Source organism: Pteropus medius, unplaced genomic scaffold (genome assembly GCF_902729225.1).
Source record: "Pteropus medius unplaced genomic scaffold, Ma_sr-lr_union100, whole genome shotgun sequence".
In the NCBI taxonomy this organism is placed as follows: domain Eukaryota; kingdom Metazoa; phylum Chordata; class Mammalia; order Chiroptera; family Pteropodidae; genus Pteropus; species Pteropus medius.
This window is the reverse complement of record NW_024342467.1, coordinates 378,486-399,325: the sequence shown is the minus strand read 5'-3', so window position 1 is coordinate 399,325 and position 20,840 is coordinate 378,486. Positions and strand designations below refer to the sequence as shown.

General features: G+C 35.4%; 1 pseudogene; it reads right to left on the bottom strand.

The window, feature by feature from the left end:
- Positions 1 to 2,174: 2,174 nt before the first annotated feature.
- On the bottom strand, positions 2,175 to 2,300 carry LOC120602659 (uncharacterized; annotated as a pseudogene).
- Between the last annotated feature and the right edge of the window lie 18,540 nt (positions 2,301 to 20,840).

The window sequence follows — 20,840 nt, the reverse complement described above, 5'->3', positions numbered from 1 at the left end:
GAAGCCAAATAAGTGAAAATAAAATAGGAACCATAATGAATAAGGGGAAAAAAAACCCTGAGAGAAATACATTATTTTCTCATCATTTTTGTGTACGTGTAAAAGGATAGTGTCAACTAGGATACTCTTTCTATTTTTAGAAAGGAGTAGGAGCTCTATTTTCAAATGCAAATCAACGATGATAAAAATTGAAATTTTGAAAAGCAGAAATAAGTCTATTTGTGTCTTTATTCCGTGTGTGTGTATGTTTAATGCCCAAAACCTTCCCTTGTCATCCTGCTGTTATAAGCAGAGCTAATGATTGGCCTCTGTTCTGTAGAAATATTTTAATTGCCAAGGACTTACTGATGTGGGCAGTGAATCTGAGGACAGTGAAGAAAAGCAGCATGTGTGATGCCTACCACATGCCTTCTACCAAGCTGTGCACCTACACTGGACACTTTAGGGTCTTATGCTGTCCAGTGTTATGCTATTGTTGTTTTTGTTGCTTTAAGTACTAAACAACGCCTTCAGAAAAGAAGAATTTGATTTCCAACTGCTTTAAAATCTGGATTAAAAAAAGAAAGAAAGAAAGAAAAAAAGGCTTACCCTGTTGACAAAGCCCCTGTCGGAGTGAGAGTCATTATACTCTACATAAGGTTTGTGTACTTCATTCTTTTCCAAAGCCATCTGTCTGAATTTAATTCACTGATAATTTTATCAGTCTCCCCATGCTTTGCCTGAAACCTCTCCATTGCATTTTTTGTTCTTCACCGATGTTAACTCTTTGAATGACAGTTCCGACGCATTCAGAATGTTGATGAAGGTACGTGTTCGCTCTGAAGGCCCCTCCTGCAGGCAGCAGCCCGCTGCACCAGCACTTGTGCTTTCCAGCAAAAGTTGTGCTTCTCATGGGCAAAGCCAATCTGGATGCAAAATTGTATCCAGGACATTGCTAAAGAAGCCACCTGCAGTGGCACCATCCCAGGCACACTCAATATCTATTATTTAAGATGCCTTTTGGGAAACTGGAAATCAGAATACATTTTACAGGGATAATTCTAACCTTCTTTTCTACCTAATTGGTGCATACATTATCATCATTAAGAAAATGCAGATTGTCAAAAGATACTATATAGATATGTTTAAAAATTAACCATTTGAAGGAATTCTTTCTTTTTTTAAAGAGGCTATTTGAGTGCATTTTTAGATTATGCTTATGTAGTTTATATCAAGCATATTATCACGTCATTTTGACAATAGTCTGTTATTAGTTTTCAGGTTAATTCAGGGAAGGAAAAGTTATTTTTATAGTTGATGTCATATCCTGCTTTTAATTTTTCCCAGGCTGCATTTCTAAGCTTCTTGATGGAACAAGTTGTGATGCTGAGCACTGTGAGAGATGGATAGGAAGGTTCACAGGACACCTATTCCCCAGGAGCTTGGAACCTCGTAGGGAAGATGGGGCACAAAGCAGACTGAGACTAGTACAAAGTGCTATACAAATATAAGCAAGAGAGCAATTTATTTAACCAAAAACATGGGTATAGACTTCACAGAAGCGATAAAGTTTTACTTGGGCTCTGAAAATTGGGTAGGATTTTGAGGAGTAGAGAAGAGAATGAGAAGGTATCCAGACACAGTGATCTTCATTTGTAAGAGCATGAATGGGGAACAGTAAAGCACAAAGGGCATGAATCTGGCTGGATCAGAGGGTATGTGAGGGAAGAAATGAGACAAAGTTAGAGATGTAAGGTAGAGACGTGATGTGGAGATGGAAAGGTGCTATTGGTGCCAAAGGTGTCTGAGCAAGAATCAGATATAATGTTAACTGCACTTTCTAAAGAGAATGGCAGTCTCTATAGGATGAATTAGGAAGAAAGATATTAAAGGAAAAATTTGGATATGTTGTCACAAGGAGGGCAAAGGAGGTCCTGGATGAGAGCAGGTGCAGTTGGAATGAAATTCAGAAAATTTGTTCAAATGCTCCAATCAAACAGATGAATGAGATGTACTCAAATCAAAAGAAAGACTCAGGTGGGCTGAGCAAAGCAATGTGGCTAAAGAGGTTGGCAGATTTGCCTCTTTCTGAGTTAACTGTTGGTCTTCCAGGCGTCACCACAATTCCTCAAAGGAACCTAAGCAGCCCTTTTGGAAGTGTCTTCTTCATACTTGTGATTATTTTTTGTTCCTCAAGGGGGTGCACCTTTCCTGCTTCAAAAATTCATTTACTATATCACCCACAGATAGAGAACATATAGATACCAAACTGATAAGAACAGCTACTACACTTGACCTTAACCAAAAGGCCAAGAAGCAACTGTGATTATTTTTTGACTGTTAATTTAGCATTGATATTGTTTTCAGGGCAGTTAGAAAGTTTCTGACACTCATTTGTGTTTACAGACTCAGAGCTTTCACTGAAAAACACCATCTTAAAACCTAATACATAGACAAGCTAAAGGCCAAGAAAACAAAATGTTGACTCCATGGTGACCCAGGTCTAGGGGCCCGACAGGAAGGACTGATAGGAGAGCACATGTGTTGCCTTAATAAAAATAATGTAAATACCACCCACAGATTAAAATGTCAAAAATTAAAAATAAAAATTGATTGCTTAATATTGGGGATGATGATCCCCAATATTAAGATTTAGAGGACATGTTCTAGGACTGAAATAGACCTTCTAAAACATTTTCAATAGGGTTTCTCAATCTCAGTACTATTGAAAAATTGGATCAGATAATTATTTGTTGTGAGGTGCTTTTCTTATGAATTGTGATATGTTTGGCAGCATTCCTGGCCTATACCCACTGTATACTATCAATACCCTCAAGTTGTGACAACCAAAAATATCTCAATATATTGCCAAGTGTCCCGTGGGGTAGGGGGAGTTAAATCTCATCTGGCTGGAATCACAATGCTGCAAGATCTAAGTGATCATCATGAATTATCTGTCAGCCAGAAAAAAATTCATTCTTTAAAGAAAACATCATAATTCATAAATCATATCTTGTTCCCAATATCCAGTGTACATTTTAAAACCTGCTATACATGCAAACAAACAAAAAAATATGACCCAAAGTCAAAAGAAAAAATAGTCAATAAAAGTAGTCCCAAAGATGATGTAGATGTTAAAATTATCAGAGTACTCTAAACTATTCTAAATATGCTTAAAGATTTAAAGGAAATGATGGATAGAATGAGTGAATAGATAGAAAGTATCACTAGATACATGAAAACTATAAAAAAAAAGAACCAAATGAAAATTCAAGAACTGAAAAAATAAAATATATGAAATTAAAAACTCACTGGATGGGCTTAAGAGAAAATTGAACAGTGGAAACAAAGGGATCAGTGAGCTTGAAGGTAAGTCAATAGATATTACCCAAACTGGAAAGCAAAGATAAAAATGATTTTTAAAAATGAACAGCACCTCAGTGTCCTGTGGGACAGCAGGAAGACGTTTAACAGACATACAATTACAGTCTCACAAGAATAAGAGAGCGATTGGGGCATTAAAACATTTCAATAGTTTCAATGTCCTCAAATTTGGTGAAAAACATTAACCCCCAGGTCCAAGAACTGAGGAAACTAAAAACAGCACTAATACAGAGAAGAGTATATATGGGCACATGATAGTATAACAGTTGAACACCAAAAATGAAATATTTTATAGCAGCCAAAGGGGAAAAATTACACATAGAGGAACAATAACAGGGAGAACTCTGACTTCTCATTAGAACAATGGTGGCCAGAAGATGAGATGGCATCTTTAAAGTTCTAGAAGGAGGGACTTCTACTTCCAGCCAAGACAGAGTAACAAATAATCTAAAGAAAAAGGAAAAAAATATATATGAAACAATGGTTTTTAAAACACTGGACATCAGTCAACAAAAGACAATGATCCCTGAGAGACAAGAAATAAATAAGGTGAGCCTCATGATTGCCCCAGTTTCCTGGCTTGAAAGTTTCCAGGCTACTACCAGGGAAGGAGAAATCAGACTTTCTGAGCTGAGAAGATGTAACTTAGAGTTCCAGGGAAAACAAAGCAGATTGTGCTTGTGGTAAAGAGTACCAGAAAGAGGAGATCTGCACAAGGAGAAGCCTGGAAATCTCCAAGGAGTATCCAGCAAGTGTTCGGCACAAACATTTGAGGAAACTACCACAGGCCAGGGAATTATGGGGAACAGTACCCAGTGGTCACACAGGACAAGGATCGGTGCCCATTATCACCAACCTGACTGGAAAGCCACATTTTTCAAGAGGCATTGGGTAGAATACTAAGAAGGGTATTGCATTGGACATGAGGAATAATTATCCCTAGAATAAATGAGCTCTGATCACATCTACCATATTTTAAAAGCAAGACCAAGAAGCTCCAAACTGTTTCCAAGGAACTTTGCTATAAAACAATTACAAAAATATTTGTAGGAATACAAAAATATACAGCACCTCACAAGATAAAACTCACTACGTATGTCTAGCATCCAATCCAAATTCACCAGGAACACAAAGTCAGAATGTACAACCAGCAAAGAGGAGGAAAATCAATCAATTGAAACCGACCCCAACTGAGACCAATGTTAAAATTAATAGACTAGGGAAACTAAAGTAATTATTAAAATTGTATTCCATATGTTAAAAATATTAATTAGGGACAATAAATAATTTTTAAAGGGAGATTCTCTGAAGCTAGAAATCTAGAGCAATTAAACTTTAAGATATGAAAACAACTATGGCTGGGATGAAAACTATACTGAATACAAATAATAAAAGATTAGATATTTCAGAAGAAAAGAATAGTAAACTTGAAGAAGTAACAATAGAAATTATCAAAAAGAAAACACAAAAAGAGAAAAAATATATCAAAATGAACAGAGCATCAGTGAGCAGTAGGCCAACTTCACATGGCCTCATATTTATGTAATTAAAGTTCTGGAAGGAGAGAAAAGAAAAGGAGAGACACAAAAAATGCTTGAAGAGAAGATGGCCAAAATTTTTCTAAACTGGTGAACACCTTAAACTCATAGGCTCAAGAAGCTCAGCAAACCACAAAAACAAGAAATATGAACTGCCAAAATACATCATAAGCCAATTGGTCAAAAACCAGTTTTAAGGAGAAAGTCTTAAGAGTGGCCAGGGGAGGGGGTGTGGAAGTGGAGAGAGGGAGAATACGTCACATTAAAATAAGTAAATAAAAATGAGAGCAGATTTCTCATCAAAACAAAAAAAGCAAGAAGACAGTAGAGCAACATCTTTAAAATACTAAAAGACTACCCTGAACAAGCTCAATCCTGTCTGACCTTGGAAGCTAAGCAGGGTCGGGCCTGGTTAGTACTTGGATGGGAGACCATCTAGGAAGACCAGGTGCTGTAGGCATAAAAAATAAAAAATAAAAGATTGTAAGCTGACAAGGGCCTTGCAATCTGTGAGGTCAACCAAGGGTTGCCTCACTTAAAAAAAATAAAAATAAAAAAAATAATAATTTAAAAAAATAATAAAATACTAAAAGAAAAAATCTATTGATTTAGAATTCTATACCTAGCAAAAATATTTTGCAAAAGATAAAGGCAAAATAAAGTTTTATTGAGATAAGCAAAAAACTGAAAAAGTTTATCACCACGAGATGTGCACTAATGAATGTACTGTATACTTGAAACTAATAATAAAACAAAATAAAATAATAAAAATAAAATGCTAAAAAATGTTAAAGAAAATCCCTGGGGCAGAAAGAAAATGATATAAGATGGAAATATGGATCTATATAAAAGAATGTAGAGTACTAGAAAAGATAGTTACATGGATAAATATATAAAATCTTATTGTTATTTTTTATATTATTTTAAAATAGAATTTACTATTTAAACAAAACTAGAAAACTCATAGCAATATATCATAAGATTTATAACACGTGTATACATAAAATATATGACTAAAATAATCCAAAGACTAAAAAGTAAAAAATGGAAGTATGAATACATTATATGGAAAGTTATATAACACTGATTCTCACTATAATAACACATATTTTTATCCCAGATTAATGTTTTTAAAAATGAAATGTGGTTCCAAAGCCAATACAGGAGATAGTATCATAAAAATATTCGATTAAGCCAAATTGCAATTATACCACTACACTCTGCAGGACCTTATGCAAGTTATTTCAACTTATTTTAACTTCAGTTTTCTCATCTCCCATTATATGTATTTAATAATACTAATTTCATTAAATTGTGATGATAAACTGGGTTTTAAGTTTATTGAGGAAAAAGACCATATCTTATTAATTTTTATATTGTCCCACCAAGAATAGTGCTTAACTCATATTTCTATATTTGCTATTTTTATTTCTTATACTCTACCTTGTAAAGTGACAGTACCTGGATTATAATAAATACTCAATAAATATTTTTAAGCTAATCTATTGTAAAGTACTCTACAAAATTTAAAAAATATAATAAGACAATAAATATATCAAGTCAATTAAAATGTCATGTATTTCTATTTAATAAGCAGTAAGTAAAGGGAAACTTGCATATATTCATGCAAATAAAAAAGTCAAACTAAGAACATATGAAAACAAAGAAAGACAATGCTCATTTCTTTGTCTCAGCAACACTGATACAAGTATCAAAATCTGCCTTACAGATATCACCTAAACTAAGTTTATCCCCCAGTGATTTACAACTGTCACAGGCTAAGTCCTCATGACCTCAAACAGTTGTTCTTCCCAAGTCAGGTGGTCTCTGAGGAGTCTGGTCAGCAACAAGTAGAGAGAGGAAAAAAAATTAAGAGTCTTCATGTATTGTTACAGATGGCTGTCTGATTAACAGGTACCAAAGTTCTGAAACTGTTTGGCTAAGAACTACTTTAATTTAAATGTTAAGTAGGGTCAAGGAGAAAAAGCAAGAGGAACTCATTGCTTCATTTCTAAGAAGATGCATCAAGAAAGTCTTTAAATCCTAAAAATATTTACCGGCTTAAAGAATTCCCACTCGCTCCTCTCATAATTAATATTGGCAATCAACAATTATTGAGCACAAACTCTGTCAGGGCTTGAACTAATAATTTTACATATACAATCTACCTTAATATTCCAACTCCATAAACAAAGTACTACATATGTATTACCACTATGAAAGAGAAAACTAAAGCTTACAAATATATACTGTATATATACAGAGAAAATTTTGACCTAAGTCAGGTCTGATTACTAAATCCAGGCTCTCTTAAATACTTGACCCTACTACCTCCCTTAACCTTACTGTAAAGATGAGAAAATTGGTGAACAGCATTCACCTGAAAAAGTATACAACATTAGGTTCTAACATATCTTTTTTTTCTGACATTTTGCCATTCTTTCAATATGTTTCATGTCTTTTTTCCACTGTTTGAATTCTTATTTGAACAACAATAAAAAGATATTTTTGAGACAATTAGGGAAAGTTGAACTTAGATCGAACTTAAACGTATTAAGAAATTAATTTGGGGGGTATAAATTTTTTTTAGTATTTTATTTTATTTCATTATTAGTTCCAAGTATACAGTACATTGGTTAGACATTTGTACAATTTATGAAATGATCCCCACGATTATCTTCCCTCTGGCTCTATACATAGTCATTACATTACTGCTGACAGCCTTTTCTCTGCCATGCTCCTCATTCCCGTGACCATCTATCAACTACTAATTTGTACTTCTTTAACCCTTCACCACTTTCTCCCAGCCCCCATCCCATCTCTGGCCCTCACCAGAGAAGAGTTTTAACATATCTTAATTGTTTATAACTCAATTAATTTCAGTCTGAGATTTTGGGAGGCCACCAATGATTTACATTGTCAATAGGATGCGCTCGCTCTCTCTCTCTCTCTCTCTCTCTCTCTTTCTCTCTCTCTCTCTCTCTCTTACACACACACACACACACACACACACACACACACACAGAGATGAACACATTTTAGAATCAGTGTAATGGAAAGAACTCAGACTTCCAAGTCAGTTAAATTTGGTTCAGATTTTGGATCCACTGCATACAAGCTGCATGACCTTGACAGAGTATTTAACTCTCTGTTTTCTGATCTACAAAATGAGGATGATATTATCTACCTTTTAGAACTACTTGAGATTTAACTAAAATAGTATGTGTGATAGTTCCAAGGGCAGAGACCAGTAAATACTTCCCATCTTCTTTTCTCCTCCCAAAATTAGCAAGCATTTATAATGAAAGTCTCTCACCCACAAAGAAATGTCCTGCTAATTAGGCATTGCCATTTGATGTGTGGACAGTTTGAACAGCACAGGCCTACTTTCGTCTTCAACTAAGGGCTGTGTTGGCCTGGCCTCTTCATGTAGGCTCAGTAACCTACCACCAGATGGCAGAAAATATGTGATGAATCAGATGCATAGGGCACCTTGACTGAGAAGATAAGCATTCCAGAGAAAGTGAATACATAGTACACAGATGGATACAAGACATTAATTATATAGACAATTCTTACTGCCCATAAGAAGATAATTCTTAAGATCTCTTCCAACACTTAAGATTCATAGTCTTACATTTTCCAGGAGAGCGCTGATCCAGGTTAGACTCACAGTCACACAGATCTGATCTCCAGCAGCAGGATTAAGTGTGGCTCTAAATTAAACTGATTCTAATTTGAGTATATAATGAAGAATGGCAGAAATTGATTATAACACAATGAATCTTTTAAAATCCATTAGTCCATAAAATGTATCTCACATGCATGTATGTTATAAGTAAATAATATTTTTAAGTGGGGTAGATAAGAATTCTACAGAAGAATTCTAACTAGTAAATGTAGAAGAATTCTAACTAGCACATGTAGAAGGGTAGACAGAATTAGAAAACCACCATAGTAATCATATAGCAAACCAGCATAGTAATAACTGATTCAGGCAAGAATCAACAATAGATGCCAAAACATGGGTGAAAGATAAAGAGGAGGATATTCACAGTCTGAAAGTATCGCTCTACTGATTACTCATTAATTTCAAAGAGGAAAAGGTATGTTTGAGAAAGGGGATATCTGATGAACCCCACCTTAATTAAATGATCAAACTTTACCTCACCGATTACAGGACAAAATCACCCAATGTGTCTCTTAATTAGATATACGGAGAAGGGCACAACACATCTCCTCATTGTATTTCTTCAAAAAAAAAAAAAATGTTTAACTTGAATCATAAGAAACCAGAAAAAATCCCAATTAAAGGACAAGCTGCAAAACAACGAACTTTGACTCTTCAAATACGCCCTAAAATTGCCAAGGGACTGTTCTAAAAATCCTAAAGAAGCATGACAAGTAAATGCAATGCTTGATCCTAAACGAGATCCTGGGTTTTTTAATTGTGGGGAAAAAAACTTTTGAACCTATAAAAACATTTTTGAGACAATTATGAAATTTTGAATATGAACGGTATGTTAGATCATAGTGTTATATTAATGTTAGATGTCTTGAGTATGATGTTTGTTTATGTCAAAGAATGTCCATTTCTTAGAAGACATAGGCTGAAGGAGAAACTGTCATGAATTCTGAAAGCCTGCAATTAACTCTCAAATTGTTCAGGGAAAGAAAAAAGTCTGTGTGTGTATAAATATAAATATATATTATATATATATATAATTTCATATATATAGCTGAGACCAGAGAGAGGAGCCTTTTCCTTCTAACAGTGGCAAAGTCTACAGTCTAGATCTTTATTCTTTTGAATTGCCCTTCCAGTTGAAGCCAGAGAAGTGACTATCAATACAAATATAAACCTGGTTGCTCTGAGCTCTGGCAGCACACTCATTTGTAAGGTCACATATGGACTCCACATGACAGCAGCAAGTATCTTTGTCTGAGTTTATTCTCCACCTGGAATGGAAGTGGGTCATCACATCACATGTGAGAAAGGTCAGACTTCAGAGCTTCCCTTAGCACCCATGCTGTTCTTCCTTATATTAGTACACTTTACAGGGCTCCACCGAGTCTATTTTGAGATTTTTTTTTTTAATTGGGAAGTTGGTATGGTGTCTGTGACCCACTGAAATATATTTGCCAAAGGACAGACTCCAGTCTGATGCCCTCCCACTCCCAATGTCCCCTATGTTTGACCCTCAACCATGTTAAATCTGGAACACCTACAGGAATCTGTTAGATGTTGAAAGAAATAACTTGAGCCAGGAATTCATTCAGGCACAAACTTCCCTGACAGATTTTCTCTGCTGGGTCTGAACTGTCTTTAGGTTCTTCCTTTTTCCTATGCACTGTTCATTCAGCAGTATGCTATTTGTAAAAGTATTATCTGTCCCTTTCATTACTGTGCGAACCTGAATCCAGAAAAAAACACAGGAATTTCCAATGTTTGGGGGTGTCTTAAACAAATTGCCCAATCTCTCTGCATTTCTGTTGTCTCGTCTCTAACAACAATGATAAGTATCTCACTGAGTTGAGTGAGGAATGAAAATGGGAACTTCCTGCTCAATCAGGAAGGAAGTCCTAGAGAGTAGAATTCCTTGTTATTCATCTTTGTGTCACAGCACCAAGGACTTTAAATACACATTCGATTAAACAGTTTACCTGAATATAAATAAATGCCTTAACAAAGACAGTCCCCTGCTCCCATACAGTCTAAGGAAGAACATTTTGACTAATAGGATCTAGAGATATACGCTATTAGAGTTGATGTGGATAGGTCTATCTTCCTCTATTTGTGCTGCTGTTCTTAAGCTGAAAGGCAACAATTCATAGCTACAAGAAAATACTAATTTGAGTTTAGAATACACTCCATGGCTGTCTATTTCAGTGGTTAAGATGAAAAGAGTGATAAAAAATATTATTCAAATAATTTTATGTGTTAGGACAGAGGTCAGCGAACTTTTTCTATAAAAGGCCAGATAATCAATAGCTAGGCTTTGCAGGCCATATGGTCTTTGTCAGAACTACTCAGTGCTGTCATTACAATAAGAAAGCAGCCATAGACAATACATAAATGAATCAGCATGGCTGTGTTTTATGAACACTGAAATTTGAATTTCAAATAATTTTTAGATGTCTCAAAATATTCTTTCTTTGATTTTTGTTTCAAGCATTTACAAATGTTTCTGTAAGCTAAGACCATATAAAAAGAGGCATTTTGTATCAGGACCTTACTTATTAGGATATTACTTATGCTAAGATATTACGTGAGTTTAATAAGCATTTTTATATCAACTCGAAATTTTGAAAGCATGAGTTAAATAGATATTGAATTTATATTCATATTTTAAAAAGAGTAAGGACAATCATAAGTACTTTTTAAAAGGCAATTCTTTTTTCATAAATTTACTAATTTATTTTTGTTTTCTAATGACAATAAAAATTTCTAAAAATATAGGTGAATTGTAAAAATTATTTTCACTGTAAGTGATTTAAAGTGATTAAATTAGACATGCCTCAATAGGTCTTAATGGCTTATAGGTACCACTTAGCATATTTACTCATTCATTATATACAATGATGCCCCTATGCCAATCAATTTAGAGCTTCTATACATTTTTTTGAGAAATAAATACATTTTTTTCTTGACATGTAGTCATCCCAATTAGGTGTTCAGTATATGCCAACAGCAGGGAGAACTCTACAAACCCTTTAAGGAAACTAAAATGTATAAAGAACTTTCATAAAGAAAAAAAAAGCAAGTTAGATGATTGTTCACCCCTCTCTTATTGATTTGCCCAAGCCTTCAAGGCTCTATGCTTGAAAATCTATGTCAATATTTTTTAGATGGCACTGCAAGGGGCAGAGGGAATGGGAGTTATTCATTTAACAAATATTTACTGAGTTCCTATTATATGCCAAGGACTGCTCTGGCATTAGCAAAGCAATGGTCAACCAGTCAAGCAAGTTCTCTATTCTCACAGAGCTCATATTCTAATGACAGAAGATAGACAAAGAAAAAAAAAAGTTACATGCTGATGAGTGCAATGCAAAGAATTTTAATAGGCTAATGTGACCGATAATAAATACCAGAAGGCTAGTTAAACCAGGCGATCAGAAAAAGGCTGTTTAGGAGAGGTGATACTGAAGTAGAGATTTAACTTACAGGAAAAGCTTGTTGCATCAAGAGCAAAGAGCAGAGAATTACATTCCAGGCAGAGGAAATGACTAGTGCAAAGGCCCAGGGTAAGGACAAGCTGGTCTATTTGAGAAACATAAAGAATATCCGTGTGGCTAAAGCACACTGAGTGAAAGTGAGGTGAGATGAATTCACCCAGGTAGGCACCAGCCAGATCAGGTAGGGTTTTGTAAGCCAAGATAAGAAGTTTGGATTTTATTCTAAGTGTGATGGAGCAAGCGCATAAGGAGAGGAAACCAGTGAAGAAAGTATTACAGTCATTCAGGGCAGAGCCAGCGGTCGTCCTGATCAGGGTAGTAACAACAGAGCTGGGGAGAAATGGAGGTGGAAAAGGTCGATCTGTTCTGAAGATAAAGAAAGCAGGTAGAACTGCTAACGGGTTAGAGGTGGGAGGTGAGGAAAAGAGGAATCAAGGATGACTTCTTCAAATTTTGGTTTTAGCAACTAGATGAATAAGATTGCCCTTTGCTGAGGAAAGCAAGACTAAGGGGAAGCAGGATTTGGCTGGGGATAGATCAAGAGTTCTGTTTTGGTCATGTTAAGTTTGAGATACTGTATTAGTTTACCACTCCTGTTGTAACGACTTATCACAAACTAGGTGGCTTAAAAAAAAAAAAAAACAAATTTATTCTTTCACAAGTTCTGGATTCCAGAAGTTCAAAATCAAAGTATGGAAAGGCTAATAAATTCTAATTGATTTATTCTAATCCCACATCTATTGAAAACTATAAAGATCTTCGATTAAGAGAGAGAATAGCTTAATAATTAAGAGCAGAAATTTTTTTGCAAGTAGATAGCTTGGATTTAATTCTCGATGCTGCCACTTACTAGCTATCAGACTTTGAACAAATTATTTGACCTCTGTATGCCTCCATTTTTCTATCAGTGAAGTAGGGCTACAATACAATTCTGACACTACCTGGAGTTAAGTGAAAATTCACAGGTTAAGGGCTCAGGCCTCCACAAGACTGCTCTCTCTCCAGACACTAGCCGTGAGCTCAGGAGTTCCCAAGCCTCCTGAATTTCACCAACTGGCTACAGATTTGGAGGTTCCCATTACCAAGTTTGATAATTTTCTAACACAACTTACAGAACTCAGGAAAGTGCTACACTATTACAGTTTTATTACAGCAAAAGAACACCACTTAGAATCAGTGAAAAGAGAAATAGAGGGCATGGTCTAGGAGGGTCCCAAATGCGAAACTCTCGTGTCTTCTCCCTGTGGAGTCATCGCCCATCTCACCCAAGCTTCAGTGCCCAGAGTTTTCGGTAGGATTGCCTTACATAAGCATGATGGCTCAATCTGCAGCCCTATTCCCCTTCAGGACGTTGAGCTGATATTGCATGGCTCAAAGACCCAACCCTCTAATTACAAGGTAATTTTTCTGGCAAAGTCAGTCGCCTTTCTAGGAACCAAAATTTAGAGGCTCTCTCCCACAAACCAGCCAAAATCTGCATTATACACCAGACCAAATGACAAAACCTACTTCAAAGAGTAGTTTTAAAGATTGAGACCTACCTAATAAATGTAAGAGCGTGGTCCTTATATTAAGTCTAAAAAATGTTGAGTGACTCATCGGTTACTACTAGTAGTCAATGCTCCTAATTAAAACTTCTAGCTACAATGTAGCATAACCAATTTAAATTTTCGATTTTTCGTCTTTTTGTTTCAATAAATATAATTTAGTAACAGGTACTATACTACGTGCTGAGTCTACAGCAGTAAACCAAAAAAGTTATTGCCTTCATTGGCCTTGTGAGTGGGAAATTCATATAATAATCACATTTTAAATATATATACTTATATATTTAATTTATATCTAGCATATATGTAACATATTATTATATACACTCAATATATAATAACATTTGTACAATAAAAAATGAGAGATGAGAGTGGTCTATCTTAATTGTGTTCTATGTTTAATTGGGTGGTCAGAGTTTTCTCTGAGGAGTTAATATTTAAGACTCTGCAATGAAGTGGCTCGTATGTCTCCTGACCAGCTTTCTGCTCTGTTTGACGCTGGTTGTTCTGCCCCTCTGGTTTCTATACACAGTCTTTTTTCCTCACCTTGTATCTAGACTAAACTAGTTCAACCTGTTTATAGCTGCCCATTTTCTTCCACATGTCAAGGTCAGTTTGAAATTCAATGATGTTCTACACCTAGTCATTTTGAGTCAGCATTAAATTTAATAAAATTGTTATACTTATATTGATGTTTTAAGGGTTTTAGTCACACAGAGTGGTTAAGAGGGTGATTTTGTGGAAAGGACACAGGAGCCAACTTCAGCAAGACAGCTTAGTAATCTTTCCCTTGAGAAAGCAACCGAGTTATTTTTTATTTCTTTTTTATATTCTGCAACTGCAGATTTCAGTTAATATTAAATTACTTATGAAAGAGTTCGGAATATGCTTTTCTTTATATTCTATTTGACTTAACATCATTTCTCTGTGGTGAAGTCTCTTTGCTATAAAAGCTCTTTTTATAGATAATTGAGCCTGAGAATGAAATCTAGGCATGTGAAGAAAATATAGCTGATTCTTTTTCCAAGGGAAAATAATCCTGGCCTCCTTCCTGGAACCAGCAAAGTATGAGGCAAATGACAGTCCTTGATTTCAATCAAAGATCCAAGACTATTCCCTGACAGTTGGGGGCAGATCACCAAGTGAAAGCCTGCTTCATCTATTCCACTGTCTATTCAAGGCACACAGCACTCAGATAATAAACGATAGGACACTAAAGCTATTAACAAGAAGAAAATGCATTGTTATCTTCTCTTTACAAAAATTCAGCAGAAATATTCATCAAATCCAGGTTGTGCAAGAAAAATATATAGATCAAAGAAAAAAAAGGAAGAAATGAATGGAGGGAGGGAAGGAAGGGGAAAAAGGGAAACAAAGAAGGAAAAAAAGAAGGAACAAAAGAAAATGAAAGAAAGGAAAAGAGTCATCAGCAAAAAGGATATCCTCATTGCACTCTCAGAAAATAGCCCTAGAAACAGATAAACTCCTTAGTTAAAATCATGGAAGGGGTTATGTTCAGCTTTATTGCTGGATAGCAGGGTTATACATTACAGGCCATTACAAACACAATCATATGAACAAAGCAGCAGATATATACAATCAAACCGTCTATTGAGGCATGGAACCACAGAGCAGAAGCAATCACCATGGAAAGCAGTGCAGTGGCAATACAATTTTAAATCCATTTGATAGGCAAACTATATCAGTTGAAATTTCTCAGGATGAATGAGTTTAAAACTCGTTATCTGTAGAGCAGCCTATCCCACGATACCACTTTATTTATTCAGATGGAGATTGGAGAACATGGGTAAACATTACAGCTCCAGCCTCAACATGTTTTGTAGATAAATCCCATACGGTTTTTGTTCCCTGTGCCTTTGCATAAGGCTCTTTTCCACCGTAGGAGAAAAGAACAGGGAGTGATGGGAACAGTGAAAGGGATATCTTTAAAAGACATTTTGCATGGGACTGTGAAATGGCAAGAGGTATTTACCAGGCAAGCCATAACAACACTGGAAAGCATTCTGTCATTTAATTTTCCCACTTTAGCGTTTTAAATGACTGAGAAGTGCATCTAACCTCTTCGAGCAGTCTATCAGACAGTGAGATTTATTATGTCTAAAGGCACCATTTAGCCAGAACACACAGCCAGCAGGGTAACTTCACAAAATGCGGGTCATAAAATACGTATTTGTTTTATGGTTGAATTTTTGCAGTTTCCACTGGGAACCCTAGTCAGTGTCAGCTGAATGAAGTGTCTAAAATGGAACTAAAAGGACAAATGTTTCTGTGAAAGTATGATAAAAATAAGTTTTGAAGGAATTGTTGTTGGAGAAGTTCGGAAACATCTTCTATGGAGAGGATGAGAACTAGAATACAAAATTTAAACATTCAGTGTAAAATTTCATCACAACTCTCATTAGTGGTCTGCAGATATTTTTTCTTTTACTGCAAGGCACAGATGGATACTCACTAGACAAAGGACTCTGTCTTGATAAATGTCTTAACTCTTCTGCTGAAGGTCGAGCCCTCTACCTGTCCACTTCTTTGTTTACTTGTGAAATATTTGCTATTTTAGGTAGAAACGAGAATACAGTGATCATAAAGAACTCTTTTAGTGAGTTCACTTATTTGGGGGTAAAATACTATATATGGAATTTCTTGGAGTGAATAGCATATTTATTTGTTGAATGTGCCACATGCACTTAGTATTACAGAGTTGGAGTCACGTATGGGATATCAGTGTGGGATTTGGAGCATGTCAATTTAACCTCCACTTGGCTTTAGTTTTGTTTTGTTTTATGTTTCCATCTATAAAGTGAGGAATTTAGATTAAATTATCTGAGTCCCATTCCAATGCTCTATGATTTGAGTCTTTATTAATAACCTTGCAATGGTACTTAATTTTTTTAGAGTAAGAATTCTCAGCTAATATCAACTTTATCAAGCACATGCATTATCATTTTTAATCCTCACAACAACCCTGCAATGTAGTTACTATTATTTTAAGTTTTAAATTATTTTTTAAGTAAGGAAATAAGCAAGCCTAGGAAGTCTAAATGAAATTCTCAAGGTTTGGGTTATGAAGAAGTCTATCAAATCGAAGTCTATCTGTTGGCAGACAGGTTCTTAACCACCACACCATATTACCATCCTTAGGGAATGTAATGGGTCCCAGGGCCTCATTTTACATTTGCAACTGGTATCTAAACAAGGTCAAGTAACTTTCCCAAGGTCATAGAGCCAAAAGTATTAGAGTCATAACCTGAATCCAGTGTTACCTTATACCACATTGCCTGTTTCCTAAAGCTGCAAAACAGCACATAAATAATCAGGAGGTTAGTATTCCCTATGATTCTAATTGTCAGATTTAATAAACATAAACTCAAATAACTAGAGAGATATTAACTGAAGTCTAGGATAGGTAAATATTACAAAAGAGCAAGAGAAAATAAAACAACTTGATTAGAACTAAAGATTAAATTAAGGTCTTTAATGCCATCTGCTTCACTTTCCATCAATTTGCAACCAAAATGGTATCTAAATTCCCATCATTCCTTGTTCCTGGGAACAGTCTAGATCCAAAACATATCCTGAGTCCAAGGTCTTTGAAAAGCCTTCTTAGTTTGCAAGGACCTTACCAAAAAGCAAGAGCCAAAGAGAAGCAACTTAAAGGGACCACCTCAATTTCTTGCAGAAGTCTCATCATTCGCAGCTAAGATGAGCATCTTTTGTAATGGATAACAGCTTGATGGCATAAAACTTTAGTCAGTTTTGAGCCGTCATGAAAAAAGGCAGCAGCTCTTTTACAACAGAGGGAATATGTACATATATTTTATCCCATCAAAGATGACTTGAAAAGTCCTCCTCCAATTTGCTTTGAGAAAGAATAGCCTTTAAGTCGAGATTAAGCAGGGAAAACTTCCGATAAAAGGGAATATTTTTCAAAAACTTGCAAGCGATGGCAAAGCCAGTTAACACAGAAAACCTTGTCACCTTAAGTATGCCATTTGTTATCACACATGCTGGAATACATCTATTCATCTTCTTTTAATTGCTTAGCTGCACTAGAAATACAAAGCAGCTCGCTGATGCAGAGACTGTGAAAGAATATTTTGTCATGGAAACTTTGAAAACATTTCAAAGCCAGAGCTCTTCTCTGGTGAAATGAAACCTTCTAGCTGTTTGTTGGGCATTGTATTCAGCTGATAAGTGTCTAGAATAAGAGGGCTTCTCTCTCAGTGGCTTTTGCCTATGTCATCTTGTGCTTTGCAGATGGCTGAGAAAATTTCTACAATTTTTCAAGCAGAGTTTAGAAGAGCAGTAGGTTTTTGTTGCTTCCTTTTTTGTCGAAAAATGACAAATGAGGCTATTCCTGGGTACGTGGGTACCACTGTGAGTGTATTTTATTGAGTACCTACTGTATGTTTTATGATCCAGGTGTTTTAACTATGTTATTTCATTGAATCTTTACAACAACTCTATAACAACTATTTATAGATTATCCCAATTCACTAAGGACAAAACAGGCAGTTTAACTGTTAATGAGTAACAAAGCCAAAGTCAAAGCTAGTCTCCCACAACCCAGGGTCTCCCCACTACACCACACTGACGGAGCTTGCTCCTTGTCAAGCACTGCCCCTTTATCTAAAATATGATGGAGAGTTTGAAAGTGCTTTGTTTTTTTTTCCCAACAATTTGCATTTGTCAATATTCTACCAAGAATTATGTGAAAGTTATAATCTAGGTCTTCCAAGAAGACACTCTAAGTTTCTTTTCTCATGAGACACACAGAGACACTACTCTTCTCATTAAGCAATGAGCTTTAATAATTTTAAATGTTTTAGAGGTGCAACTGGAATTCATTAATAACACTCAGAAAGAGAGGACACCATGGTGTAGATTCTAGAAACACAGAAATGGTTGATATTCAAAGAAATGCCGTAATTCACATTCCGAATTGATTTTCTTTGCCTTTTTGCTGAAATTGTCAATAAGTGAAATGGCTATTTAATTCAGCAATGATTGAGGTAATATGATGCCAGTCAACTAAGAAATTAAAAGATGTTTCATCATTCACCACCATTACAAATACTTGCCTGAGCTCTCAACATACGGCAACTGATTATACCTTGGAATTCAGTTCAATAAAGGTACATCTCAGCCCTTTTCGCGATAGTGTGTTCTCACCTGTGTACTTGTCCCAAAGCATGAGCAGAAACACACACACACATACACACTCACATTGTTGCAATGAGATGATATAATCTTTGATGGTAACACATTTCGCATTCTGCATGTATCGATAAACTTAAAATTATAGATCGATTACTAGTCGAGAAAATGTTTTCAAATATGCAAATTAGCATTTATTGTAAAATAAGGATTCATATTCTATAACTACAAAAATAATTTTGCCAAAATTTATTAAGTGCTACCACCATGCAATGTATATCTACATATCGTGTCAGTTAGGCATCAGGACAACTTCAATATAGATACTTTGATAGGTTCCATTTTAAACACAAAAAACCCAGGACTTAAAGGTTTAATTAAATTGTCTACGGCCACTTTGCAAATAAGGCAGAGTCCCAACTCAAACCCAAGGTGAAAGTCCTTGATCTAAACCTGCTGTCCAATATGACGCCCATAGCACTTGAAATGTAGCCAGTAGAAAGTGAACTATGCCATATGCGTAAAATGTACATGGGATTTCAAGAGCTCAGAATGTAAAAAGCATGTAAAATATCTCAAAAGCAATTTTTAAATTGATTACATGTTGAAATGACAATATTCTATATATATTGGATTAACTAAAAATATTTTTAGCTTTTTAAAATTTTTCATCATGGCCACTAAAAATTTTTTAATGCTGTATGCGATTTACAATATATTTTTGGACAGGCCTTATCTAAATCATTAGATATAGTGTTATATCTGTATGTACTTATGTATGTTTATGTATTTTTTAGTCTAAATGAATATTAAAGTATGAAAGTATATAAAATATTAGTCTGTATCAGTATGTTTGGGCTGTCATAACAATACCATAGAATATGTGACTTAAACAACAGAAATGTATTTTCTCACCATTCTGGAGGCAAAACATCCAATATGAAGGTGCCCACATAGCTTCTGGTGGGCTTTCTTCCTGGCTAGCAAGTGGCCTCCTTTTTGCTGTGCTCTGACATGGCACAGAGAGAGAGAGATGGGGTGGGGTGGGAGGAGGTGGAGGGAGAGGGAGAGGGAGAGGGAGAGAGTGAAAACTCTGGTATCTCTTCCTCTTCTTATAAGGTCACCAGGCCTAATAGATTAGGGCTTTATTACCTTCAGTCCTTCGCAAAAGCCCCATCTTCAAATAACATCACATGAAGGTTAGGGCTTCAACCTACGAATTTTGAGGGGATGGGGGAAGTATCACAAACATTTAGTCCATAACAAGAGGTTATCTCTAGAGAATTGAATTTCAGGTGATTTTTATTTCCTACTTTATATTTTCCTGATAAGTTTATACAATGTATTTCCTTTGAATCAGAAAGCACATGTGTTTTTCCATTTCATAAAATAAAATTTTACAATGTCATTGTGACTGGAAGCAATAGAATCATTCTCTTGGGTACTTCCTCATGTTATAATTTTAACAATAAAAATTAAAATGTCAATATTAGGCATTTATTTCTTATTCCTTATTGCATTCTATTGCTTCAATGAACATGTTCATAATTTGTCATTTCCGAGTGGCGAGTTGTTCCTGATATATAGGAGCCTCTGACAGGTCCAGACCACCAAAGGTAGTAGCTAGGTACTCAGAAGTTTTCCTTCTGTCCCCTGGGAAGCCCTGGGCCTCCTGACAATGATTCTGGAGGCTCTGAAAGCATAAAGAAACAGGAAGGATAGCTAAAGGTGGAGCATGCTGAGGATTCCAGTTAGGAAGCTCAATGCCAGTGCATGGCAGACATAAGAACTGACCTTGTTTATCCTTCATGTATTCGAAACATTTATCTCTTTGTATATAAATAAAGTATATTAAAAATACGCAAAAGGATACATGTGTGTATAATATAATAATATATTATTATTTAAATGAAATCTGATGAAATTTTCAGGCTCATTTAACCAGTAATCAAATGACCAGAAAAGCAACCAGGAGCTACGTACCAAGGTATTTCAGGATAATGGGATGCTAAATGGGAGAGATAGATTAGTTACAAGC